The following is a 15,057-nucleotide window of genomic DNA, read 5'->3' as shown; positions in this document are numbered from 1 at the left end:
CCCCCCCTCCCTCTCCTCCCCTCCTCTCCCCGACGCTCCCCTCCCCAGCGAAGAAGCGGCGGCTTGCCCGGGTGGAGTCCGTTCACACCTGGCCCATCACAGGTCCCCTCCCCCCACCTGCTTGCTGGCCCAAAAAGTCCGGCTCGGAGGTTCTCCCCGCCAGGCAGAACGCTCAGGTGCGCAAACTTGGTCGCTTGGCTTTTGAAAGGGGGGGGGTGCAGAAGAGACGTTTGTGGAGTTTTAGTGGGCAGGAGAAGAATTTAAAAAAAAAAGTCGATCCGAGTTGGAATCGGTTCAGCTCAGGGCGGTCGGCAGCTTGGAAACGAGGCGCCCTGGAGAGAGAGGGGGGGGGAGATGCAGAGAGAGGGAGAGTTGGAGAGGGAGAGGGGGATAGATATACCAAGAGAGGGGGAGGGAGAGGGGGAGATAGAGAAGGAGTGAGGGGGAGAGATACGGAGAAAGAGGGGAGAGATAGAGAGGTAGAGGGGAAGAGATATACCATGAGAAGGGGAGAGAGATACAGAGAGAGGGGAGGGAGAGGAATTGGGTATGTTTGAGCCCTGCTGTAAACTTTACCATGTTTTTGGTTTGATGCCTGAAGTTGGTCTGGCATGAAAGATAAACAAGACCTCAATCATCCTAGAGGACCAGGAGCTGAGCCTTAAATTACAGTGAAGAGGATTCTGAGTGAGTAGAAGATTCTTTACATGAGGATGATATCAATTTTCCAGAGGTGGTGGGTCTTCCTTGGTTTGGGGCAGGCCATCCATCCATGAATCCATCCATCCATTTATTACACAAAGGAAATAGCAAATAGCACTTGTACTTATGTACCACTTTACAGCCCTCTTTAAGCGGTTTACAGAGTCAGCATATTGCCCCCAACAATCTGGGTCCTCCCTTTATCAACCTTGGAAGGATCCTGAGCCTGTCAGGATTGAACTAATGCCAATCAGCAGAATTGGCCCGAAATACTGCATTCTAACCACTGTGCAACCACAGCTCTGGTTAGAATGCGGTATGCAGTCTAAATTACTCCAAACTGGGTAAAAGCAGTTTTACCCCATTTGGGATAATTTATCCAGGTTTGGAAAACACTGGATTAAGGCATCAAGATAGAAACCAGGAGATTGTGAGTTCTAGTCCTAGCTGAGACATCAAGCCAGCTGTGTAGCCTTGGACCAGTTCCTCTTTCTCAGCCCCAGGAAGAGAACAATGGCAAGCGCCTTCTGAAATCTTTCCAAGAAGGCTTTAGGGACTAGTCCAGGGAGTCTTCAGGAGTCAAAGGTGACTCAAGGGCACAAGGAAGGGAAGGAAAGGGAAGAGGGAAGGGAAGAGAGAAGTGGGGAAGATAAGGAAAGGAAAGAGGAAAGGGAAGAGAAGAGAAGGAAAGGAAAGAGAAGAGAAGGAAAGGAAAGAGAGAAGTGGGGAAGGAAAGGAAAGAGGGAAGGGAAGAGAGAAGTGGGGAAGAGGAAGGAAATGAAAGAAAAGGAAAGAGGGAAGGGAAAAGTGAAGTGGGGAAGGAAAAAAAGGGAAGAGAAGGAATGGAAAGAGAGAAGGGAAGGGAAGAGAGAAGTGGGGAAGGGAAGAGAAGGGAAGGGAAGAGAGAAGTGGGGAAGGGAAGGAAAGAGGGAAGGGAAGGGAAGAGAGAAGTGGGGAAGAGGAAGGAAATGAAAGGAAAGGGAAGAGGGAAGGGAAGAGAGAAGTGGGGAAGATAAGGAAAGGAAAGAGGAAAGGGAAGAGAAGAGAAGGAAAGGAAAGAGAAGAGAAGGAAAGGAAAGAGAGAAGTGGGGAAGGAAAGGAAAGAGGGAAGGGAAGAGAGAAGTGGGGAAGAGGAAGGAAAGGAAAGGAAAGGAAAGAGGGAAGGGAAGAGTGAAGTGGGGAAGGGAAAAAAGGGAAGAGAAGGAATGGAAAGAGAGAAGGGAAGGGAAGAGAGAAGTGGGGAAGGGAAGAGAAGGGAAGGGAAGAGAGAAGTGGGGAAGGGAAGGAAAGAGGGAAGGGAAGGGAAGAGAGAAGTGGGGAAGAGGAAGGAAATGAAAGGAAAGGAAAAAGGGAAGGGAAGAGAGAAGTGGGGAAGGGAAGGAAAGAGGGAAGGGAAGAGAGAAGTGGGGAAGGGAAGAGAAGGGAAGGGAAGAGAGAAGTGGGGAAGAGGAAGGAAATGAAAGGAAAGGAAAGAGGGAAGGGGAGGGAAGAGAGAAGTGGGGAAGGGAAGAAAAGGGAAGAGAAGGTAAGGAAAGAGAGAAGGGAATAGAGAAGTGAGGAGGGGAAGGGAAGAGGGAAAGAAAGGAAAAGCAAGGAAAGAGAGAAGCGAAGATAAGGGACAAAGTGGGGAAGGAAAGGAAAGTAAGGAAAAAGGGAATGGAATGGAAGAGAGAAGTGGGGAATGGAAAAGAAGGGAAGGAAAGAGGAAAGGGAAGGAAAGAGAAAAAGGAAGGGAAGAGAGAAATGCAGGAGAGAAGGGAAGGGAAGGAAAGAGGGAAGGAAAGGAAAGAGAAAAGGGAAAGGAAGAGAGAAATGTGGGAGTAAAGGGAAGAGAGAAGTGGGGAAGGGAAGGGAAGAGAGAAGTGGGGAAGGGAAGGGAACGAAAGGGAAGAAAGAAGAGAAGGGAAAAGAGAAGTGAGGAAGGGAAGGAGGGAGGGAGGGGGGGAGGGAGGAGCTTTGGAGAGAATTGGATTGGAAGCCGGAGTTATTAGGGATTCTAATTGCAGAGTTCCAAACTCTGCCTCTGGAAATCTCTTCTTGCTTGTCCTTTCTAGTTGGACAGTGAAAGAGAAAGACAGCCCAGCCTGGTTGAGAGAGAGAGAGAGAGCGAGCAAGGGGAAGGAGTGGACAGGTGCTTAATGCAGGGAGAAGCTGCTGCAGATCCTCCTTACTGCAGAAGGAAGAAGACACCAGCTGGCCGAAATTCTGCTCCCTACTGCAGAAAAATGGAACCTGGAGGGTTTCTAGTTTGTGCAAAGAGGAAGCACTGCAAAGAGGGAGCATCCCTAATGCTCATGTCTTTGCCTTTAACGAGGGGTGAGAAGGAGGGAGGGAGGGAGATGGGATAGGATGGAGGAAGGAAGAAAGGTAAATGAGGGAAGGAGGGGAAGGAAGGGAGGAAAGGAAGGAAGGAGGGAGGGAAGGAAGGAAAGAAGGAGGGAAGGAGGGGAAGGAAGGAATCTACCTCAGAGGTCTTCTAGTCTAACCCATCTGGCTTTAAAAACCTCCAATGATGGAATACACACAATTCTGGGAGGCCAGCTATTCCATTGAGTAATTGTTCTCCCCATCAGGAAATTTCTCCTCACTTCTACTGCAGGATCTCTCTTTCTCCTCCTCTTCTGAACTCTGAGCCCCATTTCTTTAGAGGAAGGAAGCTTTCCAACCTGTTCTCCTGGAATGGAATGGAATAGAATAGAATAGAATTATTCATTGGCCAAGTGTGATTGGGCACACAAGGAATTTGTCTTCAGTGCATAAGCTCTCATTGTACATAAAAGCTATAAGCGGGCAATCATGATCATAGTCATCATAAAAATACATTCATCATAAATCATAAGATACACTTAGTGAGAGTCATGAGATGTTGTAATATAGTTCCTTGTGTAGGTGTCCAGAATGCAGCCGCGTGAGCGATTGTGGGTGCACCTCGTTTCACCCACATAACACCTATCCTCCGTGAGCTGCACTGGCTACCTGTCGATCTCCGGATATGCTTCAAGGTGCTACTTGTCACTCATAAAGCCCTCCATGGTAGTGGATCTGGGTACTTGAGAGACCGCCTACTGCCAATTACCTCCACACGACCTATTAGATCTCACCGATTGGGCCTCCTCCGGGTTCCATCTGCGGGTCAATGCCGACTGGCGACCACGCGGAGGAGGGCCTTCTTGGTGGCATCCGACCCTATGGAACGATCTCCCCGTGGAGATTCGTACCCTCACCACTCTCCAGACCTTCCGCACAGCCATTAGAATCTGGCTATCCCGCCAGGCCTGGGGCTAAGATTGTACCCTCCCGAATGGTATGAATGTTGTGTTTTCTTTTAATTATGTGTTGTCGTATTTGTAAAAGTCTGTTTCCCCTTTTCCCTTTCGGATGTGAGCCGCCCTGAGTCCCCCCAGGGAAAAGGGCGGCATACAAATAAACTCCTGAATCCTGAATCCTGAGGTGTGTGTCACCCATTGTCCAGTTTATACTAGGGCATGCAGAGTCACGCTGAACCACACAGGAGAAAACAAACTCCTAGAACGCCATAACATCCTGATAGTGCATAACATAACATTCTGAGATGTGCCCTACCATTGACGTCCAGGATTTGACCATATATAGACTGAGCAGTAGATTAGAAATTGTACTTTTACAGGCTGTTTTTACTCACATGCTGATTGCTCCTCCTGCCTTTGTCCTATCTCAATAAAAGGGGCTCTCAGACCCCCAGTCTGGGTCGCTCCATCCCGAGAAAGGTGGTGTCCTGTCTTTTCTCAACATTGGCCTCATGGGCGAACCACGGGAATGTTACAGGGTACGAAATAAGCAATCAACATAAATCATGCCAGGAAACTAAATAAAACAATAAAGATATAAGCAGCAAAGTTATAGTCATAAGTAGAAAAAGATATGGGTAATAGGAAAGATGAGAAGAAGAATAGTAATAGTTTTGACAGTGTTGTGGGAATTTGTTGTTTAGCAGAGTGATGTCATTCGGGGAAAAACTGTCCTTGTGCCTAGTTGCCTTGGTGTGCAGTGCTCCATAGCATCATTTTTTGAAGGTAGGAGTTGAAACAATTTATGTCCAGGATGTGAAGAGTCTGTAGATATTTTCACAGTCCTTTTTTTGACTCCTGCAGTGTGCAGGTCCTCAACGGAAGGCAGATTGGTAGCAATTGTTTTTTCTGCAGTTCTGATTCTCCTCTGAAGTCTGTGTCTGTCTTGTTGGGTTGCAGAGCCAAACCAGACCGTTATGGAGGTGCAGATGACAGACTCAAGAATTCCTCTGTAGAACTGGATCAGTTTGAGCTTCCTGAGTAGAAAGAACATTCTTTGTTGTGCTTTTGGGAAGGAAGAATTGGAAGGAGTTACAGTATTTAGACCTTGGCTGGCAACTTCTAGGTGAGGTGATTGGCATACAAGTCAAACAAACAAATCTGCTATCTGGGAGAAGGACCCAAATTCAGCATCCACACAAGAGGTGGTGCAGTCTAATTAAAGATACACAGCAAAATGGAACCTACCCATCACCTCTCTGGGTAGTGATACTACTATTGAACCATTCTTACTATTAGTTGAACATTGCCACCTTCATAGTTGGCTTTTGCTGTGTCTTTTCAAGATACTCTGGATCTTTTTTTAAAGTATGGTGTCCAATTTGGACAAGATATTTAAGATGGGAGATACGCAGTGGCTCAGTGGCTAAGACACTGAGCTTGTCAATCAGAAAGGTCGGCAGTTCGGCGGTTTGAATCCCTAGCACCGCATAATGGAGTGAGCTCCTGTTAGCTTCTGCCAACCTAGCAGTTCAAAAGCATGTAAAAAATGCAAGTAGACAAATAGGAAGCACCTTTGGTGGGAAGGTAACAGTGTTCTGTGGGCCTTCGGCATTTAGTCATGTTGGCCACATGACCACGGAGACATCTTCGGATAGTGCTGGTTCTTCAGCTTTGAAACGGAGATGAGCACCACCCCCTAGAGTCAGGAACAACTAGCACATAGGCGTGAGGGGAACCTTTACCTTTAACATTATTTAAGATTGGATCACGGAATCTGAACGATTGAAATTATTTTAACCCCAATTTGGAAATTACACTTCTGATAATGCAGCCTAATTGCATTTTTTAAATTTAAAAAAAAAACAGTCATGCCATCAAAATACAGATATTTGGGGAAGGGGCCCATTTATTTGGTTTAAATATCTAATTTGAACGAGTTTTGATTGAGTCCCTGAGACAAATCGAGAAATCAATTCCAGTTGTTGAGTTGAACCAAATGTTTTCAAAAGATTTCTGATTCATAGGCAGCTGCAAGAACTTTATTTTAAGGAAATCAGTTTAGAGGACCAGTTCAAATCAGTTGGATAATTCAGTTTGGATGGCTGGACAGAATTGGATTGATTTCTCAAACTGAATCAATAGGATAAATATAGACTGAGATATAAATAGAGATAGAAGCAAAGCTATGTATCACTTTGGATTATGAACAACAAAAGAAGACATGATAGATGCTTATAAAATTTACAGACATGTGCAAAATGCCAATTTTGGAAATGTTTGTGGAGAAAATATATACAGAGATGTTTTCTTCTCATAAAACCAAGAACCATTACATGGTTTAGGGTGAGGGAAAGATTCAAGGCAGACAAAAGGAGTCTTTCTATGCCTCTAACAGGGATTTTGTTGCATGAGGTTAAAATAAAAGGTAAAGATAAAGGTTCCCCTTGCACATATGTGCTAGTCGTTCCTGACTCTAGGGGGCAGTGCTCATCTCCGTTTCAAAGCCGAAGAGCCAGCGCTGTCTGAAGACGTCTCTGTGGTCATGTGGCCGGCATGACTAAACGCCGAAGACACACGGAACGCTGTTACCTTCCCACCAAAGGTGGTCCCTATTTTTCTACTTGCATTTTACATGCTTTCGAACTGCTAGGTTGGCAGAAGCTGGGACAAGTAACAGGAGCTCACTCCATTATGCGGCGCTAGGGATTCGAACCGCTGAACTGCCAACCTTTCTGATCAACAAGCTGAGCATCTTCACCACTGAGCCATCTCATCCCTTGAGGTTAAAATAGATCTCTAAGAAGAGAAGATTTACAACATCCTATATGGGTAGTTCTTGAATTACAGCCACAATTGGGACTTGAATTACAGTTAGGAAGCAAATGCTTGTTATGTCAGTTGTGTCCAATTTTACAACTCTTTTTGCCATGGTTATTAAATTAATCACAATTGTTAACAGATTAATAGAGTTGGAAGGGACCTTGTAAGTCATCTAGTCCAAACCCCTTGCCCAGGCAGGAGCCCCTACACCATTTTTGACAGATGGCAGTCCAGTCTCTTCTTGAAAGCTTCCAGTGACGAAGCTCCTGCAACTTCCGAAGGCAACTTCTGTTCCATGTGTTGATTGTTCTGTCAGGAAATTTCTCCTTATTTCCAGGTTGAATCCCTCCTCGATCGGTTTCCATCCATTATTCCTTGCCTGGCCTTCAGCTGCTTTGGAAAGTAGCATGATCCCGTCCAGTGGTGGGTTTCAAAAATTTTTTAGAACCTCTTCTGTGGGTGTGGCCTCCTTTGTGGAAGTAGCTTGCCAGCCATGTGACCAGGTGGGAGTGGCTTGCCAGCCATGTGACTGGGTGGGCGTGGCCAACTTGTAAAATGTGGCGAAACTCACTTAACAACGCTCTTGCTTAGCAACCAAAATGTTGGCCCAGAAACTCTGGCATTTGAAGCACACAAGTCTTAAAGCTGTCAAGTTACAAGACCCTTGCACCCCTAACCCTTTAGAAAAAAAATCCAGGGGTGTTCAAACTTGACAGCTTTAAGACTTGTGGACTTCAACTCCCAGAATTCCTCCTCCAGTCATGTTGGCTCAGGAACTCTGGCATTGAAGTATGCAAGTCTTAAAGCTGTCAAGTTACAAGACCCTTGCATCCCTAACCCTTTAGAAAAAAAACCCCAGGGGTGTTCAAACTTGACAGCTTTAAGACTTGTGGACTTCAACTCCCAGAATTCCTCCTCTCGCTCTTCATCTTGATGATGTGCGGATGGGTGGGGGGAGGGAGATGGAGCCAGATCTAAATGGCACTGTAGGTTTGTGGAACCTCTTCTATAGAAGAGGTTAGAACTGGCAGGAACCCACCCCTGATCCCGTCTCCCTGGCATGTGACTCTGGATGGCATACCCAGTTAAGACACAATTAAAAGCACCCATTCAAACACACAAACACAGACCCTTTTTTTTCCTGCAAAATATGCCTGCTCCTCCTTGAGCTGATGATTTCCATTCAATACTCTGTTCAGGCATTTCCTCTGTTGTCCCACAGTTTCAGCAATTGTTTTCAAACAGAAGGAAGCAAAAGGAAAGCTGTCGGCAGAGAACCAGCCATTGTTTTCACCTGTATTGGGCTAAATATTGCATGCAGAGAAGGTACTTGGAGTGATTAAATCCCAGATACTCTACACACAAAGTTTGCTAAGCATAATTTACCCTCTTGTTTCGTGCTTTGTGACTAAGAGAGAAAAAGTGGACAATGCTTTCTAATGCTGCATGCTTTTAGTGTGTGTTTGTCTCTCAGTCTCTCTGTGTGTGAGTGTGTGTGAGTATGTGTGTATAACAGGTGGGTTGCTGCCGGTGTTACTGCTGGTTTGATTCGTGCGTGCTCCGCATGTTGCTTGCGCATGCGCAGTTGCCTGTAAATTGTTCTGCACATGTGTAGAACATTATAAAATGACCACAAAATATGCCGGGAATGGCATGGGCAACCAGGGAACCAGTTCAGGGGCATGGCCAGCCTGCCGTCCCTACCAGTTTGGCGACCCAGTCCCAATTTCCTCTACCAGTTTGCCCGAACTGGTGTGAACCTGTAGCAACCCACCTCTGGTGTATAACTGAAAACCAGAAAGGAAGTAGATCAAAGAAAGGAAGTAGATCAACCCCCCTCCCCTCAGGGAGGGGACTTCTGGGAATTGAAGTCCTCACATCTATAGATTAACAGAATTAGAAGGGACCTTGTAGGTCATCTAGTCCAACCCACCACCCAAGCAGGAGACCCTATAGAGTGGTGGGATTCAAATAATTTAACAACCGGTTCTCTGCCCTAATGATTTCTTCCAACAACCGATTCACCAAACTGCTCAGAAAGTTAACAACCGGTTCTCTCAACGTGGTGGGAACTGGCTAAATCCCACCACAGACCCTATGCTGTGTCTGTCCAATGGCAGTCCAGGCTCTTCTTGAAAGCCTCCAGTGATGAAGCTCCCACAACTTCCGAAGGAAACTTTTGTTCCATTGGTTGATTGTTCTCGCTGTCAAGAAATTCCTCCATATTTCCAGGTTGAATCTCTCCTTGGTCAGTTTACAGCCATTATTCCTTGTCTGTCCTTCAGGTGCTTTGGTGAATAGGTGGACCCCTTCCTCTTTTTGGCAGCCCCTCACATATTGGAACACTGCTATCATGTCTCCCCTGGTCCTTCACTTCACCTCATCTTCAAGCAACCAAGGTTGAGAAACACAGAAGTAGAACATTTCCCTCCCCCTCCCCCCAATCTTTACGTTTCTGGCTTGGATACCGTATTTCTACTTGGGTGCGATTTTTGTGCTGTATCATAATTATTTCTGCTTGGTGGCTGTGACAGATTGTTCGGATGAAAGCTGTTCATTCTTCACTTCCCCGAATGGCAGAGTTTCAAAGGAGCTGCGTCGCCACTGCCCTTTTTGGGATTCGTATTTGCAACCGACTCTGACAATTGTTAAGCAACAGTAACATAAGACAAAGTCTGACCTGTAAGGACGAAGGTCTCAGCCAGGATTCTGCCAGGAAGCCCACCCAATGAAATATGTTTCTCCAGTGTATGTTCCTCTCATTCGCTTTTCTGTAATATACTTCCCTGCAAGATGATGGTTCTCTTTGGATAATATATTTTCTTGTTGTGGCCCAGCAGGAGCTGTTGGAGCTGCAAACAGACTCCGCCAGCGAGGGGCCTTATGAGTCGGCTCTGGAAGAGGTGGAGGACCCTGGACAGGGTTCCGACTCCGCGCAGGGCGCAGAGAGGCTGGTTGGCCACCAGGAGGCACCTGAGGCATGGAACAGTGGTGAAAGCTGAAGGGAGTGTGCTCCTGACATCAGGCCTTGGAGTAGTGATGAGGAGACAAGGGAGGTGGTCCTGGATGCCCGGCAACGCCGGGCAGATCGACGTAGAGAACAGCTACACAGATACAAAAGATAATTGGACGCAGGTGGTTGTAATTAGGCTCCTCTCAAGATTGTATTTAAGGAGGGACTTTGTCAGGAGTCTGGTTGCAGGATTCAACTTATTTCTTAACGCTGGAGAAGCTGTTATCTGTATCTGTCGAAGTCTTGGTTGCTGCCAAGGTTCTTATCTGTTTGTCTGCTTGGGCTTTCAGCCACCGAGGTTTATGTTTCCTGCTAATAAAGTGCTGTGGCATTCCAGCTAAGCTTGTCTCGGCATTCGTTACTGGACAGAGGAGGAGGATTCAGAACATTTACTTATCCATCAATTTGCCAATTTTATCTGCCCTTATGCCTAAATTTTCAGTTGGGCTAGAAACTAGGAGTCTGTGAGTCCCACTTTAGGCATTAAAACTGGCTGGATGACTTTGGGCCAGTCACCAGGAGACAGAGAGTTCTAGTCTTGCCTTAGGCATGAAAGCTGCGGAGTGACTTTGGGCCAGTCATTTTCAGCTGACGTAGGTGTTGGCATAGAAACTAGGAGTCTGTGAATTCTAATCCCACTTTAGGCATTAAAACCGGCTGAATGACGTTGGGACAGTCACCAGGAGACAGAGAATTCTAGTCCTGCCTTAGGCATGAAGGCCATGAGTGACTTTGGGCCTGTCATTTTCAATTGATGCAGGTGTTGGCCTAGAAACTAGGAGTCTGTGAGTCCCACTTTAGGCATTGAAACCGGCTGGATGACGTTGGGACAGTCACCAGGAGACAGAGAGTTCTAGTCTTGCCTTAGGCATGGAAGCTGCGGAGTGACTTTGGGCCAGTCATTTTCAATTGATGCAGGTGTTGGCCTACAAACTAGGAGTCCGTGAATTCCAATCCCACCTTAGGAATTAAAACCAGCTGGATGACTTTGGGCCAGTCACCAGGAGACAGAGAGTTCTAGTCCTGCCTTAGGTGTGAAGGCCATGGAGTGACTTTGGGCCTGTCATTTTCCATTGATGTACCGTATTTTTCAGAGTATAAGACGCACCGGAGTATAAGACGTACCATGCTTTTGAAGAGGTAATTTTTTTTAAAAAAAAAAGTTTTTGCACTCTGCAAGCCTCCCAAACCCTCTGCACGGCTCGTTTTTTGCAAAACAGGGGGGGGGGGGCATGCAGAGCTTTGGGAGGCTCTTAGAGGGCTCCTGGGGGCTGGAGGGGCCTGTTTTTTTGCTCTTTTTTGCCCTCCCCAGCCCCCAGGAGCACTTTGCAAGCCTCCCAAACCTTCGGCACGTCCATTTTGCAAAGGGGGCAGGGTTTCAGTAGGCCAAAAATGCTGTATTCGATATAAGACACACCCAGATTTTCCACCCTCTTTTTTGAGGGAAAAGGGTGCATCTTATACTCCAAAAATATGGTAATGTGTTGGCCTAGAAACTAGGAATCTGTGAATTGTAATCCCACCTCAGGCATCAGAACCGGCTGGATGGCTTTGGGCCAGTCCCCAGGAAATTTGAGAGTTCTAGTCCCACATTAGGCATGAAAGCTGACTGGGTGACTTTGAGTCAACTATCAGGAGACTAGGAGTTCTAGTCCTGCCTTAGGCACGAAAGCCATGGAGGGACCTTGAGCCAGTCGTTCTCTTTCAGCCCAACCCACCTCAGAGAACTGTTGTGGGGAAAATAAGAGGAAGAAGAAGGATGACGGCATGTACGTTCTCCACCTTGAGTTCTTTCTAAAGTAATAAAAGCAGAATACAAATCAAATCAATAAAATAGATAACATTTCAACCTGTTGAGCTCCCACCTGAAATTTAGAGAGGAACGAAGTTTGTTCTCTCAGAAGAACCAGCTCCATCATCATGGAATGGGATGATACTCATATCATCTCCAGATTTGGAGTTGATATTTATTATTATTATTAATGTATCTTTGACTGCCAGAGATCAAAAACTTTCCTGCCTTTGAGGGGATGTTTGCCTCTGGCTCCATAGCTAATATGACAAACCCACTGAAGTAAACTCAATGATTCCATTATTAGGAGCCCCAACAGCCCCGGCAAAAAGTTTCTCTTTTACCTCAGGCTAACAAGTCCGCCCAGCAGGGAGATGAGTAGTTGTCTGCAGTGACGTGCGGTGAGGATTACGGTTGGTGAGGCAAGAGCGCGGCAGCAGCAAGAAGCAACGTCCCCGCCGCTGTGTCCGACAGGCGTCTGGTGTTTATGTCCGCCATAAACATGAGATGCCTGTCGGACACAGCATCGAGAACGTCCATGCTGCTGCCGTGCTCCGCCGCCTGCCCCCCCACCTCCTCCGACCCCACCGTTGTGTCCGACAGGCCAGGTGTCTCGCGTTTATGGCAGACATAAACATGAGACGCCTGTCGGACACAGCGGCGAGAACCTCCCTGCCGCTGCCACGCTCCACTTCCTGCCCCCATCTCCTCTGACTCCACCGGTGTGTCCGACAGGCCAGGCGTCTCGTGTTTATGGCGGACATAAACGTGAGATGCCTGTCGGACACAGCAGCGAGAATGTTCCTGCCCCTGCCGCACTCCGCTGCCTCGCCCCGCGCCTCCTCCCACCCCGCCGCTGTGTCCAACAGGCCAGGCGTCTTGCGTTTATGGCAGACATAAACGTGAGATGCCTGTCGGACACAGCAGCGAGAATGTTCCTGCTGCTGCCGCATTCCGCTGCCTTGCCCCCCACCTCCTCCGACCCCGCCGCTGTGTCCGACAGACCAGGCGTCTTGCGTTTATGGCAGACATAAACAGACGCCTGTCGGACACAGCGGCGAGAACGTCCCTGCTGCTGCCGCGCTCCGCCGCCTGCCCTCCCACCTCCTCCGGCCCCACTGCTGTGTCCGACAGGCGAGGCAATATCTCTCCCTCCCTCCCTCCCTCCCTCCCTCCCTCCCTCCCTCCCTCCCTCTCTCTCTCTCTCTCTCTGTGTGCTAGCTCCATTCCCTCTTCCCTGTTGGAGCTCTCAGGTTGCCTTGATGCTGATCCTGATTCTCACGCCACCTCCTCCGCCTCTGATTCGGCTGCTGGAGGGGCTGCTGGCCCTCAGGCCACAACAATGCACAGGAGAAAGCTCGTTAGCCTTTTTTGAGGGTTTAAGTCCAGATGAACCACCTGAGGATTGCGCTGATTAACACATTTAAAACAATTGGGCTGTAATTGCTTCAGAGAGCTCCCCGACGCCTCTAAAGCAGTCTTACCAACCCACTTCAGACTTTGATGGAAAGTAGCCATCTTTCTTCCTGGCCATGGCATTTCATGCTGGGATGTAGGAGGTGAGCTGAAATACACAAGTGGGAAGTTGCATCGTTAAGATTTGCAGTGGGCGAATAACAGTTTCACAGAATAGGATTCTGGAAGGAGAGCGAGGTACTGATTAATAGCAGCAGGGCTCCTCCGGGGCCAGATTGAACATTACGGCTTTTCGCAAAACTTTTTGCTTTCCAAATTGTTCCCAATCGCCCCTCTCCCTCACTTCCCTCCCCCCCAAAATAAAAGGAAAACCAGCAGAGCGATTGTGAAAGAGCGCGCAAGAGACGAAGTTGCCTTCTGCTTCACAAAAGTGACGCGAGTGGCAGACTTCCCTTAGCTCTTTTGTTCACTCTTGATTGTGTTGTGCTCCTGTTTTTGCACAGAAGAAAAAAGTCTTTATTTCCGATGAAACCTGCTACGTTTAGTCATAGGGTATGGACCTGGGGTCCAGTACCTTTTGTCAATGAATTCTTAGAAGCATTGTGGCAACCTACTTGCTGTCTCTGTAGCTTTTGACCGTGAGAGAGACAATGTCCAGTTTGGTCAACGTCAGGTTTCAGGTTTCAGGTTTCATTTTATTTATATGCCGCCCTATTCCCTGCGGGACTCAGGGCGGCGCACAAACCCAAGGAGGGAAAGGGAAACACAAAAACTACAAATACAAGGCATTTAAAAACAACCAACAGCCACACGAATCGAGAGGGGAAGAGAACTCATCAACCCCAGGCCTGCCGACACAGCCAGGTTTTAACGGCTTTTCGGAAGGCCTGGAGAGAGGTGAGGGTCCGAATCTCTGTGGGGAGTTCGTTCCAAAGGGCCGGAGCTGCCACAGAGAAGGCCCTCCCCCGGGTAGTAGCCAGATGACATTGGCTGGTAGACGGAACCCGGAGGGGGCCTGCCCTGTGTGATCTAATGGGTCTTTGGGAGGTAATTGGCAGCAGGCGGTCTCTCAAGTACCCAGGTCCAATACCATGAAGGGCTTTATAAGTGAAACTATAACATGACTATAATAGGAACGTCTATGCCCGTGATGGCGAGCCTACAGCACGCGTGGCCAAAGTGGCATGGGGAGCCATGTCGCCTGGCATGCACAGCATCATCTGTTCCTCTTACAGGTTTCCTGCGCATGCAATGGTCAGCTGGCCTTCGTGCGTGTTGCAGTGCGGGAAACTGGAAGAGCTAGTCTTCCATTTTCCAGTGTGAGCATGTGCACTGGCCAGCTAATCGTCATGCGTGCATGCGCGCCAGTAACCGGAAGACTAACTGGTCAGCGCACATGCATGTGCTGTAAACCAGAAGTTCATTTTCTGGTGTATGCATGTGCCCTGAACAGTTCCTCTTCTGGGTTGTGGCCCAGATGAGTGCGCATGCTTGCTCCCTTTTCTGCCCTCGGTGTCGAAAAGGTTTGCCATCACTGATCTATGCTATTGGGATTCTGGGGCACCACACTATGGCGATTTTATCATGGTTTTACCCTAATGTAGCAATTTATATTGTCTGTTGTATCTGTGTTTGCATGTATAATGTATTTTATTAGGGCTGTATATCAGTGATTGAATGACCTCCATAGAGGCCAGGTGCTGAATCAATGAATCAATGAATGAAAGAAAGAAAGAAAGAAAGAAAGAAAGAAAGAAAGAAAGAAAGAAAGAAAGAAAGAAAGAAAGAAAGAAAGAAAGAAAGAAAGAAAGAAAAACCAAATCTACTGAACCGGTTAGAAGAGGTTTCACCAGTGGACCCGGAAAGCTGGCCACACCTACAGAAGAGGTTCCAAATTTTTTTGAAACCCATCACTGCGTCTGGACCCACTTCCGCAAAGGGACCAAGACCTGGCTGTTCCGGCAGGCCTGAGGCTGTTGATTTTGTCCAGCCCCATCCTAAATTGTGAATGTTGTGGACATTTTAATGTTGTTTTGTTTTTGTAT

General features: G+C 47.6%; 1 long non-coding RNA gene across 3 annotated transcripts; it reads left to right on the top strand.

Moving 5' to 3' along the window:
* Positions 1-3: 3 nt before the first annotated feature.
* LOC148049128 (uncharacterized) lies at positions 4-10,140 on the top strand. Of its 3 annotated transcripts, XR_015695595.1 has the most exons (5): positions 4-176; positions 602-687; positions 4,929-5,094; positions 8,014-8,117; positions 9,077-10,140. It is a non-coding gene; the product is annotated as an uncharacterized LOC148049128 (long non-coding RNA). The 3 variants fall into 3 exon arrangements; XR_015695596.1 differs by lacking the exon at positions 8,014-8,117; XR_015695594.1 differs by lacking the exon at positions 9,077-10,140 and having other exon boundaries at positions 8,014-8,588.
* The last annotated feature ends 4,917 nt before the right edge of the window (positions 10,141-15,057 follow it).

The sequence above is a fragment of the Thamnophis sirtalis genome, unplaced genomic scaffold (genome assembly GCF_051295495.1).
Source record: "Thamnophis sirtalis isolate CommonGarterSnake01/CBP01778 unplaced genomic scaffold, rThaSir2_p1.2 scaffold_2, whole genome shotgun sequence".
In the NCBI taxonomy this organism is placed as follows: Eukaryota; Metazoa; Chordata; class Lepidosauria; order Squamata; family Natricidae; genus Thamnophis; species Thamnophis sirtalis.
Note: the sequence above shows the minus strand (reverse complement) of the source record. Positions and strands in the feature narration are given on the sequence as shown.